Consider the following 15,033-nt stretch of genomic DNA (forward strand, 5'->3'; position numbering starts at 1 on the left):
CTGTGATTATGGTGACAAAGATGTAATTAAAGCTGAGATTAATACTCACTACCTTTACATGAGCTTATAACACCAGATTTAGATTTGCTATAATGATTTTGCATTAAGCAGACTATCTGTAAGTTAATGAAAATCTAGGACTACAAAATAAGGTATTACTGAAGCACCATTATTTCTCTTTGTGAGGAAAATTAACTACTACCCTATAAGGTATTGAATAGACACAAAAATAGAGAAAATATTTTAATGTCAAGATACGTTTAAGTACTCAGCTACAGTAAACAAAACAACACCTGTACAACAAATGGTTAAATCTTTACAATTATTTATCTGCAATTGTATATGGTGCATTGTGCTTATCCACCACATTTAGCAGTGTAAAAATATTCTCTGTGGGGCTAGAATTGTGATTCAGGTCATAAAACACCAGCCAATGGGTGAAAGCAAGTGTCTGATACCTTGTTTGAGGCCTGGACTCAGACAAAAAGAAACATTCTCTGGTATTCCAAATGTGTTTTAAATTTTACATCTAGGCATCTTAGGCATTTAGTATTATTTCTATTTAACCATGTTCTTTATGGTATAATGATAACAAGACTTTGTATTCTCTAGTAAAAATAATGTAAAATATAAAATAATCTCACAAAAGTATAGGAAACATGTCAAATGTAAAATATTGCTTAAATGTTTAATTCCAACATGTATTTTTTAAAGATATACTTTTTGTATGTATTAGGCAATGAAGGAATAAAAGGAAAAATAAGTGTTTTACTGAGGACAAGGACTTAAACTTGACTAATATTATATTGTACTAGGTGAAGAATCTCCCAGTGCATCTAATCTGCTCAATGCATATTTTCTAGATTGTGTGATGTTTATTGGCAGTTAAAAAGAACTACTGGTCCTAGACAAAATGGTGAAGATTAATATTGCAAAATAGATTAATATTACAAAATTACAATATTACAAAAAGATTAATATTACAAAATAATATTACAAAATATATTTTCCTTGATGAATCTGATGGGAATTTGGAAAACTTTAAGTAGATAGTGACTGACATAATATTATAGATAGAAAGAAATGTTATTAGTTGTTAATTATGTATGAATATATAAAATATCTATAGATAGATAGAGCCCCCCAAAATTTTAACAGAAGACATTTATAAGAGAGAATACATCACTTGCTAAGTTCATTCGTATTCGTGTGAACTGAAATACAGATTCTCCACAGTATTCTGTTTTGTTTTGTTTTGTTTTTTTGGCCATTCCTGGGCCTTGAACTCAGGGCCTGAGCACTGTCCCAGGCTTCTTTTTGCTCAAGGCTAGCACTCTGCCACTTGAGCCACAGCGCCACTTCTGGCCGTTTTCTGTATATGTGGTGCTGGGGAATCGAACCCAGGGCCTCATGTATACAAGGCAAGCACTCTTGCCACTAGGCCATATCCCCAGCCCTCTCCACAGTATTCTGAAAAAATAAAATGCATACCAATAAAAGAATAGAGTAAACCCTGTTTTTTTCACACTGAATGAAATTATCATAAAATAGAATAAACTTTCTTCAGCTAAGAGCTGTGTTCTCAATATAATAAAAAGTTTAAAAATATTTTCATGAATATTCCTCAAAGTTCATGTCTCTGAGAGAAAACAGAATGAATAAAATCATGTTTATAAATGTAACATGAATCATGTTCAGATTAAAAGGATATGGAACACTTAACATTCTGAAATAAGTTCCTATTTTTAAAGTATATTATTATAAATAGTATTTGAATTATGGAAATTAAGAATGCTAGTGTAAATTGCCTACAGGTAAATATCTCATCAATCATCACCACATATACTTTTAAGCTATTAGGTCCCTTGTATAAAATCCAGATAAGAGTACAACAGACAAAGAGACCTACTAAGCTAATAATTTTAATGAACACAAATGCAAACTTCTTCAGTAGAATAGTAGCAAATCAAAACCAATAGCACTTTCAAAAGATTTCTCACCATGATTTCTCATCCCTATCAGGAAGGCAAAGTATGCAAAAGTATCAATACAGTGTACTATATCAACAGAATGGTGCTCAAAGACCATGGCCACCTTAGTTGACACAGGTAAGACATTTCATAAAACTCTATATACTTTTACATACAGAAATATGCCCCAATCATAAAGGCCATTTATGATAAGCCAACAGCTACCATAGTATTGAAGATTAAAAAGATGATATTTTACTATTAGATAAATGGCAACAGGAAGCTTTAGTATACTACAGCATAGTGTGGTGGTTATAGTAAACCATGGTATGCTATAGCTCAATATCTATATATTTATGGTCACGTAAGATGATGCTAAATGAAATGAACTCCAAGATATGGAAACAAGCTGTTTGTCATTGTTGTTGTTGTTTTTAACACACTATGTGAACTTATTTCCTTTTTTTCTTTTGTTTATCTTCCCTTTGGTTTAGCCTCTATTGTCACTGTATTTGATTTTAGTACCCTGGATATTGTATATATGTTTGTCTGAATTTGGGAGGGGAAGGGGAACATCAAAATAGTGAGACAAATGGTAAAAGGTGAACCTTTGCAACCACAAAACTTACAAGACGATACGTTGTAAGCCAATTGTTCAACTCGGGGCAGGGCAGGGGTGGTTGGGGTGGAGGGAAGGTGAGAAAAAAATGAGGGAGGAGGCAACAAATTTGACAAGAAATGTACTCACTACTTTACTGTAATCCTTCTGTACATCACCTTAACAATAAAAAAATACTTGGAGGGAAGTTGTTTTAAAAATCATACAAAACTAATAAATGGTGGAGGATAAAAATGTTTAATTTAATATAAAACTTATTCAGCCAGCACCTGTGGCTCATTACTATAATGCTAGCTATTCAGGTAGCTGAAATAAGATGATTATGTTAAAAGATAGCCTAGGTGAGGAAGTCTGTGAGAAATTTATCTCCAATTTTTCTCTCTCTCTCTCTGTCTCTCCCTCTCCTTCTTTCCGTCTCTCCCTCTCCCTCTCCCTCTCTCTCTCTCTCTCTCTCACACACACACACACACAAAACACACACATACACACACACCAAAAGCAGGAAGTGGATCTGTGGCAGTTAAGCAGTAAACCTTAGCAAAAATGTAAATGTTCAGGTACAGCACCCAAGTTTAAGCTACAGGACCAACTCACACACACATGCACACACACACATACATGCACACACACACACAGACACCAACAACAAAATTTTATTCAGTGTATACATGCATGCATCAGTACATACATCATTCATTTTTATGAACTCTGTTCTTGTACTTGTTAAAATTAGAAATAAAATATAAAAATCATCGCAAAAATAAAATGCAAATCCATTAAGTGAAAATTTCCATAATGCATCCATGTTGTCATCAGAATAACTACCAATGATAACACAGAAGTATTTTGAATTACTTAATAGATTTCATTCTATTTGTCTTTCTCAGACCTCTTCCCCCTACTCACCTAAAGATTTGGCAGTTCATGAAACTTGTTTCAGATACTCATTTTGTCCACCGAGCTTTGGTGCTACTTTAGGCACAAAACATATTCAAAGTTCACACGCACTTGTGTATTAGCATCACAATAGTGTAGCTAACCCACTCTTCTGACTCAAAACTTCCATAGATACTTGACATATAACTGTAGAGAAAATAATAAATTACAAATAGTAAAAATAACTCCATCTGTTTTTCCCCCCCTGTGGCTATAAGAAATGGTAAAAGCTAAGTGCAATTACATTTTAAAAATCCATGTGTATAATTCTATTTATTCAAAGACAGATCTCTTTCGGAATGGCATAACAGATAATCAAAAATATCAAAGTTGAAAATGATTACAATGTTATGATTTTAAAAATTATTTTAATATTCAAATTCTATATATTATTCATTGATTTTTAAGTATATAATACAATGAAAAGGTTATAGCTACGAAATACTATCTAAAACTACAAATACAGCTGGATGTTGTTTGCCTTATGCCTGTAGTATTAGCTCATCAGTGGATTGACACCTGGAGGATCAAAATTTGAAGCCAGTTCATACAGAAAACTGCAAGAGAGTTCATCTCCAATTCACCAGCAAAAAAAAGAACTGGAGGTATAGTTCAAGTGGTAAAGCATAAATTTATCAAGATAAGGAAGCATGAAGACCTGTGTTCAAATCCCAGTACTGAGAAAAAAATCTTTGAACAACAACAACAAATCCCTAGGGAAACAAACATATTGGGCAATTCATTCTTATGGCAAGAAAAGGTATTTTTAACAAGTGACATTGCCAGTAATCTCTCCTTCAGTTATAAAATTTTTGTATTTTTATAGTCAACAAATATTGAATATTAAAAGTCAGTTGCTAGACAATGCATTCTTTTTACACTGAAGACCTATAATGGTTCTAAAACTGTGTTATCCATATTTTCAGAACATGGAATTCTGAAAAACCTACAGAGACATTTAAAATACTCAGCTAAACATTAGGTAGTATATGATTACATAGAAATTTTGAATATTTAAAGAAATATTTTCAAGTCAGAAAGCAAACTGTAGAATAAAATGAAAAAAAATACAAAACCTAATGTTGAGGTTGTTAAATGTTCCTATAAGATAAGAAAGAAATAACTCCCTGAAAGTCATTTGTTTGTCCCTGTTTAATGCTTCAGGATAGCAGGTACAAAAACTGTTCAATCTGTTTGAATAGATTTTAAAACCATAAACCCCCAATATTCATGTCCACATTTTCATGTCTATTTTCTAAGTTAGTCGCCAATAATGATAAGTCTGTAAGTCTCAAACTTATAAAAACAAGAGTAATAAAAACTGAGATTGAATATTGGATATTTCTAAATGAACTAATTTGTAAGTTTATTTACAAGTATAAAGTCCTGGCAGCATAATTCTTGATGCAATGAAGAGTCCTTGCAACCAATTTTCCTGAAATATTTAAAGAAACGTGAAAAATAAAACAAATTTACCGAAGACAGCAGAGGAGCTGCAGTGCACTAGCTCAGCTCCCTCCAACATCGCAGTTTTCTCACCCCATAGAAACTTTTACTACTAGAAAGACAACCAGAGTAAGTTGTAACAGTACAGGGATTCTGGCCAGGAAGGAAAAATCGGCTTTGCCTATCTGAAAACACAGATTCGAGCTCTGGGCGGTATCCCACTGCCACGCCAGTGCGGGCGCCGGCACAGCGCCTGGGCACAGCAACCCGCACTCCACGCAGGTAAAGCACACAGCAGAGACCAGGCGGCGGCTGAGCACGGATGACCTAAAATCGCAGAGAAAGCGTGGGTACCCCACAAAAGATATTCTCACTCACGCCCACAGAGCAGCTTGAGCAAGGCAGCCCTTCCCCCACCGCCAGAGCAAAGCGCCATCTTTGCCACTGGCATAGGGTCAGACCAGACTGGAACTTAAGCGGGCCTGGGAAAAGCGAGGTCAAAGTAGCCATCTTTGAAAAGGGCAAGAGGGACCGAACAGTGAGAGCCAGCTCCGCCCAGGAGAACACCCCCTGCCCAGGTGGGAGGCATGTCCAGGGCCACGGCTTAGCCAGAGGTGCCCCGCCCTGCCCTCCGGAACTTCTACATTTAACGCTAAAACAGCCAGCAGCTCCTGGCGGCACGGAAACACCAGACTGAGGAACCTGAGACAGTTAAATGGTCCCGTCACAGAGGAAGCCCAATTCCCAAGCCGAAAAGGAGCTGCTTTCCATAGCCACCTCTGCCAAGGAGGCCGGCCCACCCAGGAGGCAGAAGCCTCACACAGGCAAGCAACCCTCAGCTGGGTAAAACAGGCCAGAGGCGCCCCGCCCTCCTCAGTCCACAGCCTATTCAAAGGCAGGCATTAAAGGCGTCAGCCCCGCAGCGGACAGAGGAGCAAGCTAAATTCTGCCAAACCCAGAAAATCAGGAATATAGACTGCAGACCATCACAAGGAAACCACAGACTGAGGAAAGACCACCCAAACAAGGAAGACTCCAGTTTTTTTTTCTTTATCTTTTTTAACATTTCTTAAACTTTAAAAAAATTTTTTTTTTCAATTCAGAAACGTTGTTGTTATTTTTTTCCCCATGTTTTCTATTTTTACCTGTTTGTTTTATCAAGTTTTTTTTTCTTTTCTATTTGTTTGGGTTGTTCCTTTGCTGATTTTTTTTTCCTTTTTATTTTATTTTCTTTTTTAAATGATTTTTCTCTGTTGTGTGCATCTGTCTCCCACTATTTTTACTTTATTTCTCTCTTTGCATTCTCTTCCTTTAAAACTTACTTCCTATGAAGAACACCTCCACTCTTTTCTGCTAACTCTCCATTATCTATCATTGCAACCTTATTCTCTCTACTGATTCTACTCTTTTCGACACTTCCACCTCACTGAAACTAAACCAAAATCACCACCTCCCCTCCCCAATACATTTTACTCTATTCTCTTTACTACCTCCAACTTACCTTCCTGACTTACTGCCTGGATCTCCAGTCTCCAATAACTCCTGGTTATTGGATAGAGGGTATCACAGCTTAACACGAGTGAATCAAAGGGGTTCATAGAGAAAGCCAGTCCTAAAAGAACTTAATATAAAAACAAGAATTGCGTATAGGGTTGTAACAGTAAATAAGTAACTACTGAATACAGGGCCAAGGATCAGTTGTTATATTGAAATTTTATTCTTTAGGAACACCAAATCTAATTTTATAGACAAGTATACAGGGTAACTGTACATAATTGTGAACGTGTAAGATTTACACAACAGTGCTTGGTAAGGGCTGCTTTGGGTCTTAAATGGTGCTCACAGGTGCTGGTAGACTGGCATCCCCAATTCAAATGGGCAGAAGAAACACAAGAAAGATGGCAAACAATGAAGTCTTATCCCCCACTCAAATAAAGCAGGAAGCAGAGCAGTCAATCAAAGACATAGAAGAGAACCCCCAAAAAGCTCTACAAAGTCTACTGATGAACATGATAAATGAAAAGTTTGAATCTCATCAGTCAATTATTCTAGAGCATGAGGAGGCAACGCAAAAATTAATGGAGAATTTCATGGCATCCACAAATAGAAAGATAAATGAACTTCAAGAGTCAAATGAAAAGATAGCTAACCAGATTAAAGATTTGAGAGACAACTCTCAAAACCAAAGTAATGAAGTTAATGAAGTAAAGAAGTCCATACAAGACCTAAGAAATGACATGGAAATTATCAGGAAAGACCACTCAGAAGCAAAAGAGATTTGAAATCAAGTAACTAGCCTACAGTCCTGACTAACTGAAGCAGAGGATCAAATTTCAGGAGCTGAAGATTCCTTAGCTTCTGTGGAGAAAGATCAAAAATCAATACAAATCCAGTCCAATCAACAAAACAGATCGCTACAGAAGATTCAAGACACGATCTGGAAGCCCAATTAAAGGATAATGGGTACTGAGGAAAACTTGGAGAAAGAGGTTAATGGGACAGGCAACCTATTTAACAGAATATTAGCTGAGAACTTCCCAAATATCCAGAAGGAAAGGCCTATACAGATACAAGAAGCATTTAGAACCCCAAATCGACCAGACCAGAATAGGACGTCCCACTGTTTTCAAAACAGGTTCAGTAGAGTGCAAGGAAAAAATACTCAAAGCTGTTAGGGCAAAGAAAACAATCACATATAAAGGAAAAGCAATCAGAATTACCCCAGACTTCTCAGCAGAGACCATGAAACCAAGGAGAGCCTGGAATGAAGTATACCAAACTCTATATAAAAATAACTATCAACCAAGAATTCTGTACCCTGCCAAACTCTCCTTCATAGCTGAAGGTCAAATAAAAGCCTTCCACAGTAAGGAAAAACTGAAACAATATATCTCCACCAAACCAGCTTTACAGAAAGTCTTCAAAGATGTACTATACAGGAATAATAATCAAGATCCCAATACAGACAGAGAAATGAACCCTAATTAGTAAACATCAGATCAAGAAATGGGAAGACACAGCTTTAAACAAGATAGTGACAATGAAAGGAACAAACGATCATCTCTCAATCCTAACTCTCAACATTAATGGACTTAATTCTCCAATCAAACGACATAGGCTCATAAGTTGGATCAAAAATCAAGATCCATCTTTCTGCGGCCTCCAAGAGACACATCTATCCAGCAAAAGTAAACATCTTCTAAAAGTGAAAGGCTGGAATCAAATCTATCAAGCAAATGGCCCCCATAAGCAGGCTGGATTTGCAATCCTAGTATCAGACAAAATTCACTTCAAATTAAAAAAGGTAAGAAGAGACAAAGAAGGCTTCTACATACTAGTAAATGGGTCTCTCCTACAGGAAGATATAACCATTCTAAATATCTACACACCAAATGCAGGAGCACCCAACTTCATCAAACAAACACTACTGACTCTAAAAACACTAACAGACCCAAACACATTAATAGTTGGGGACTTTAACACTCCACTATCACCTCTGGACAGATCAACACACCAAAAACTGAACAAAGAAACCACAGAACTAAACAATTGCATAGACCAACTAGACTTAATCGACATCTACAGAATATTCCACCCAGCAAGGACAGAATACACATTCTTTTCGGCAGCACATGGAACATTCTCCAAAATAGATCACATCTTAGGGCACAAGAAAATCTGTACAAATTCAGAAGTATCAAAACGATTCCCTGCATTCTCTCAGACCACAATGGAATAAAATTAGAGCTCAACTCAAACAGCCACCACAGAAAATCCTACAATTCATGGAGACTAAACACAAAATCACAGTAAAGCCACCAGCACAACAATGTTCATTGCAGCACAATTTGTCATAGCGAGAATCTGGAACCAATCCTGATGCCCCTCCGTAGACGAATGGATCAGGAAAATGTGGTACATATACACAATGGAATTTTATGCCTCTATCAGAAAGAATGACATTGCCCCATTTGTAAGGAAATGGAAGGACTTGGAAAAAATTATACTAAGTGAAGTGAGCCAGACCCAAAGAAACATGGACTCTATGGTCTCCCTTATTGGGAATAATTACTACAGGTTTAGGCAAGTTATAGCAGAACATCACAAGGCCCAATAGCTATACCCTTATGAACACATAAGATGATGCTAAGTGAAATGAACTCCATTTTATGGAAATGATTGTTATATCACAGTTGTAACTACTTTCAACATCCCATGTGTATCTGTAGCTTCTACTATTGATGATGTTCTTGTATCACCTTCTTGTGATTGTATCTACACTATCTCTGTAATCTTATCTGAGTATATTGGAAACCGTGTATACTGGTATTTGTTCTAAATTCAAAATATAAAAGTAATCTATAGTCTATAAAATATTTTGAAATCACTTATTTGACAATATTCTCTTGTCTCCAAAAATTCTAAATTTATGGAGCACTTTCGTGACTCAAAAGTTAAAAATCCAATTAAATATATACACTCATCATGACTCTACTAAATATAAAAGACATTTTAAAAGTTAACAAATGATCCAGGTGCCTTTGGCTAACACCTGTAATCCTAGCTATTCAGCTAGCAAGCACAGAACATTTCAGTTTAAAGACAGCTATCCACAAATGTACTTCCCAAAATTGATCAGCAAAAAGCTGGTGTTGAGGTACAGATCAAATGGTACACAACAAACTTCAGGACCTGGGGTTAAGCCCTGGTATAAAAAGTAAACCAGGTGAAAAGTTAGATTTAGAAAAAATATATATATATACATGATCAAACAACATGAAACAGTATATGGCATCATTAGTCTTTAGCAAAATGTACATTAATTTCATTACCCATTGATGTGGTTCACATCATTAATCTCTGCTACTTGGGAAAACTGCAGGATGATATCAAGTCATGAGACAATTTTGGAAAAATTAGTGGGACCTTACCTCAGAAAACAAATGAACACATAAGGGCTGAGGATGTACCTCAGCGGTAAGACCTGGTTTTTATTCCCAGCATTGAAAACATTAATTTCAGTAAGATATCAGTTCATGACCACCATGATTATTGCAACAAAAAGACAGATAATAACAAATGTTGAAAAGAATGTGGAACAAATGGAACTCTAATGCAATGCTGATGGCATAGAGATTTTAATGATGCAGATACTTTAGAAGATTTGGTCATTTTTACAAAGTAATATATTAAAGATGGGCTGGAGGCATCGCATACGGTGCAGAGCACCTTCTTATTCCTGAGCATATGAACATGCTTTCAAACACCTGTAACAGCAAGACAAGTCTTAAAATGGGAAAATTTTACATCAAGTGTATTATGGTGCTGTGCTACTGTTGCAATCTATGTACATTTATATCTGCTCACTTCTCTATCATGTACTTATGTACCACATCATGTACCACACATAGAAACTTGCTTAAAAAGAAAATAGCAGTAAAAATGACTACTGTATACTTGAGATACTTGTCAAAAATAATCTTCATTTTTTCATATGTCTCTTGGCCATTCTCATTTCCTCATCAGAGAAGTCTCTTTTTAAGTCTCTAACCCACTTGATGAGGGGGCTATTGGTTCTTTGCGGTTTTGATTTGGAGGAAGGTAATTTTTTTTTAGTTCTGCATATATTTTAGATATGAGGCCTTTGTCCATTGAATGGCTAGTAAAGATCTTCTCCCAATCTGTGGGCTTTCTGTTTATCTTGGGAACTATGTCCTTTGCCCTGCAGCAGCTCTGCGGTTTGAAGCAGTCCCATTTGTCTAACATTTCTTTGATTTGTAGCCTTTCTGGGTCTTTGTTAAGAAAGTTTCATCCTGTGCTAAGGAGCCCAAGTGTTTCTCTAAGTCTGTCCTTTAGTGTTTTCATGGTGTCTGTTTTGATTTCTAGGTCTTTGATCCATTTGGAATTAATTTGGGTGCAGGGTGATATATAAGGATCTAGTTTTAGTTTGCTGCATGTTTTGAACCAGCTTTGCCAGCACCATTTGTTAAAGAGGTTATCTTTCTTCCACACTATTGTTTAGGTCCTTTTTCAAAAATTAAGTAGGCATAGTTCTGTGAGTTCATTTATGGGTCTTCAATTCTGTTCCATTGGTCTTCAGGCCTGTTCTGGTGCCAATACCGAACTGTTTTTATTACTATAGCTTTATAATACAGCTTGAAGTTGAGTATTGTAATTCCTCCAGCACTGTTCTTTCTGCTTAGGATTGTTTTTGCTATTCTAGTTCTTTTATTGTTCCATATGATTTTCTGGATTGCTTCCTCTATTTCATTAAAAAATGGTGTTGGGATATTAGTGGGTATTGCATTGAATTTGTAGATGGCCATTGGCAATATTGCCATTTTGATTATATTAATCCTCCCAATCCAGGAGAATGGGAGGTTTTTCCATTTCCTTACTTCTGCCTTAATTTCATTTTTCATGTTTTTAAAGTTCTCATCATAGAGTTCTTTCACTTCTTTGGTTAAGGTTATTCCTAGGTACTTTATGTTTTTTGAAGCTATTGCAAAAGGAGTTGTTTTCCTGATTTCAGCCTTGGTCTGGTCTTTGGGTTGTTAGCAAAGAGAAAGGCCATTGATTTTTGAGCGTTTATTGTGCTCTACATCACTGGCCATAAAAGAAATGCAAATCAAAACAACATTGAGATTCCATCTCACCCCAGTAAGAATTTCCTAAGTCAAGAAAACTAATAACAACTGTTGGAGGGGATGTTGGTGGGAATGTAAACTGGTTCAGTCACTCTGGTAAGTGGTATGGAGATTCCTCAGAAGGCTAAACACAGAACTCCCCTATGTGACCCAGCAACCCCACTTTTGGATATCTATCCAAAAGAACACAAACATAATCACATGCCACTAGCACAACAATGTTCATCGCAGCACAATTTGTCATGGCTAGAATCTGGAACCAACCCAGATGCCCCTCAGTAGAAGAATGCATCAGGAAAATGTGGTACATATACACAATGGAATTTTATGCCTCTATCAGAAAGAATGACATTGCCCCATTTGTAAGGAAATGGAAGGATTTGGAAAAAGTTATACTAAGTGAAGTGTGCCATACCCAAAGAAACATGGACTCTATGGACTTATTCCCTTATAGGGAATAATTAGCACAGGCTTAGGCAAGTCACAGCAGAGGATCACAGGAGCCCAAAGCTATACCCTTATGAACACGTAAGATAATGCTAAGTGAAATGAACTCCATGTTATGGAAACGATTGTTATATCACAGTTTTAACTACTTTCAACGTGCCATATGTAACTGTAGCCTCTATTATTGATGATCTTCCTGTATAACCTTCCTGTGGTTGTACCTAGACTTTCTCTGTACCTTATCTGAGTATATTGGAAACCGGGTATACTGGTATTAGAACTAGGAAATCGAAAGGGAATACCAAAAACGAGAGACACAGGGTAAAAAAAACGAAACAACTACAAAAGCAATACTTGCAAAACTGTTTGGTGTAAATGAACTGAACAACTCATGGGGGGGAATGGAAAGGTGGAGGGGGGAGCAGGGAATGAGGGACAAGGTAACAAACAGTACAAGAAATGTATCCAATGCCTAATCTATGAAACTGTAACCTCTCTGTAATTCAGTTTGATAATAAAAAATATATTAAAAATAATCTTCATTACCAGTAATGTCATAGGGCTATTTTATTCTGATAATATAATTTGACAAAAAGCCATAACCCCTCTCTGCTATTATTCTCCAAAATTAACTACTATATTTTATTCATGGGGCAAACAGAAGACAAACCCATATCCAGGGCCTTCTTTAAAATTCCTAATTGGTCTCTCAAAGCATATCAAGTTCATCAGAAATTGTCACATCCTAGCAAAGAACAAATGAGAAATGACAGATAAATGTAATTTTGTACCCCGTATGAAGTCCCAGCAGAGAAAAAGTATATTGCTGGGGAAAATAATTTAATTTGTAATTGTAAGTCCATGTAATGGTCTTCCACAGTTACATTACTTTTAGTTACTCATATTCTCCATGAAAAACAATTTATATGTGAAACAATCACTAAGAAGCTACATATACATCACAGGTGAAAATCTGTCGCAAGTTTTCTTCTTCAGGGCTATAGCTGACAGTCTACCACTTGGTCTAATTCTTCTCTGTTAATGGCTAATTGGTGATAAGACTCTCTGATTTGTCACTGTAACTCTTTGGACTCTCTTATGTCTCATTGGCAGCAGGCTTCCAATCTTGATCTCATATCTCTGACTCCCAAGCTGCAAGCTAGGATTCATGAATCATTAAAAGCAAGCTATTCAGTTAAGTAATAAAGATCAGAATCTTGATTTTATAATATCATTCTATACAAGTGAAACAATTTAGAGTTTAGTGATATTTGCATGACTTTCAGAAGTTTTATCCATGTCTTAATTATCATGAAAGGGTAAAATATACAGATTAATTTATGTTTTACATCTCTCCATGAATCAATTTATTCATTACAATATGTCAAAGTCTGAATTAATAAAGAATACTCTATGTTTAAGGCTTAGGATCAGACACGATATGTAAGTCAGGCAAAATGGTTTTAAGTGTTTGTACTGCCAAGTTCCAGTAGCCCACAGTAGGCCACATCTGTAATTCTAGCTTTTCAAGTAGCTGAGATCTGGAACATGATGGTTTGAAGTCAGTCTTGGCTCAAAAGTCATGGGGAGCCCATATGCAGAATAACTAGCAAAACTAAGAGTGGAAAAACATGGCTGAAGTGCTATTAAGCCAGCTAAGTGTGCATATCATCTGGCATGCAAAGTCCAGCACCACAAAAATTACAAATGTTTTTGTATTACTGTTAAAATGATACTCTTCTATATTGCTAACAGTCAAATTGAGATGATTTTCTTTATTTCCTGTGTATTGTGGGGCTTGAACTCAGGGCCTGGACACCATCCCTGAGCATCTTTGTGTTGAAGGCTAGCACTCAGCCACTTCAGCCATAGCTCCACTTCCAGTTTTCTGGTGGTTAACTGGAGATAATAGTCTTGTGGACTTTTTTTTTGCCCGGAGTGACTGTGAACCGTAATCCTCAGATCTCCGCCTCCTTAGCGGCTAGGATTACAGGTGTGAGCCACTGGTGCATGGCTTGGATGATATTCTTTATTACCAATAATCAGATTAAGGATAATTGATAATGATTTATATAAAGAACTTTGAAGACTGAGAGAATAATATGTATAAAATGGTTACAAGCAAGGGACATACTATACCCACAAACTTGTACCTATATATATGTTCATTTCAATCAAGACTTAGATTTTTCAAATATGCAAATTGCCTATATCTTCATTGTTAGATATTAAATTATCAGAGCAGAATGTTTAACGTTAAAACCTATACTTTCTTATAAGAATAGAATTTACAAGACCTTTAACTACTATAAGTTTCTTTATAAACTCATAAAAAAGAATGTTCTCTATTTCTAAGATAAAATGTGTATGATGAAATAAAGTAATAATGATAAAACCACAGATTTACATGTTCATCTAAAATTTTCTAATAAGTAGAAAAACAATGGAGAGCTTTATTTTGGCTTGGAGTAGAATCAAAATAAGATGGTTATTTCAAAAAGGTCAAGTAGGGGGGCTGGGGATATGGCCTCAGGCCCTGAGTCCAAGCCCCAGGACTGGCAAAAAAAAAAAAAAAACCCCAAAATGTCAAGTAGGTATCCAATAAAAATTATCCAAAATAGGGCTGGGAATATGGCCTAGTGGCAAGAGTTCTTGCCTCATATACATGAAGCCCTGGGTTCTATTTCCCAGCACCACATATATAGAAAATGACCAGAAGTGGCACTGTGGCTCAAGCGGCAGAGTGCTAGCCTTGAGAAATCAAAGAAGCCAGGGACAGTGCTCAGGCCCTGAGTCCAAGGCCTAGGACAGGCCAAAAAAAATTTATCCAAAATAGTTAAAGGAAAAATGGTGATGTTATTATTAATGGTATCAAAATGTTGTACATCTATAATGTACAAATTATATTACTATATTCATTGTAGGCACTATCTTTTTGTGAGACACTACTAGGGCTTAAACACAGGGC

The 15,033-nt window shown here is 36.2% G+C and overlaps 1 protein-coding gene across 1 annotated transcript in view; it reads right to left on the bottom strand.

Annotated features, from left to right (window-relative positions):
* The window catches only part of Pcdh11x (protocadherin 11 X-linked), a 679,365-nt gene that overhangs the window by 126,326 nt on the left and 538,006 nt on the right, over positions 1-15,033 (bottom strand). The gene's annotated exons all lie outside the window — the stretch shown is intronic.

The sequence above is a fragment of the Perognathus longimembris genome, chromosome 28, assembly GCF_023159225.1.
Source record: "Perognathus longimembris pacificus isolate PPM17 chromosome 28, ASM2315922v1, whole genome shotgun sequence".
Taxonomy (NCBI): domain Eukaryota; kingdom Metazoa; phylum Chordata; class Mammalia; order Rodentia; family Heteromyidae; genus Perognathus; species Perognathus longimembris.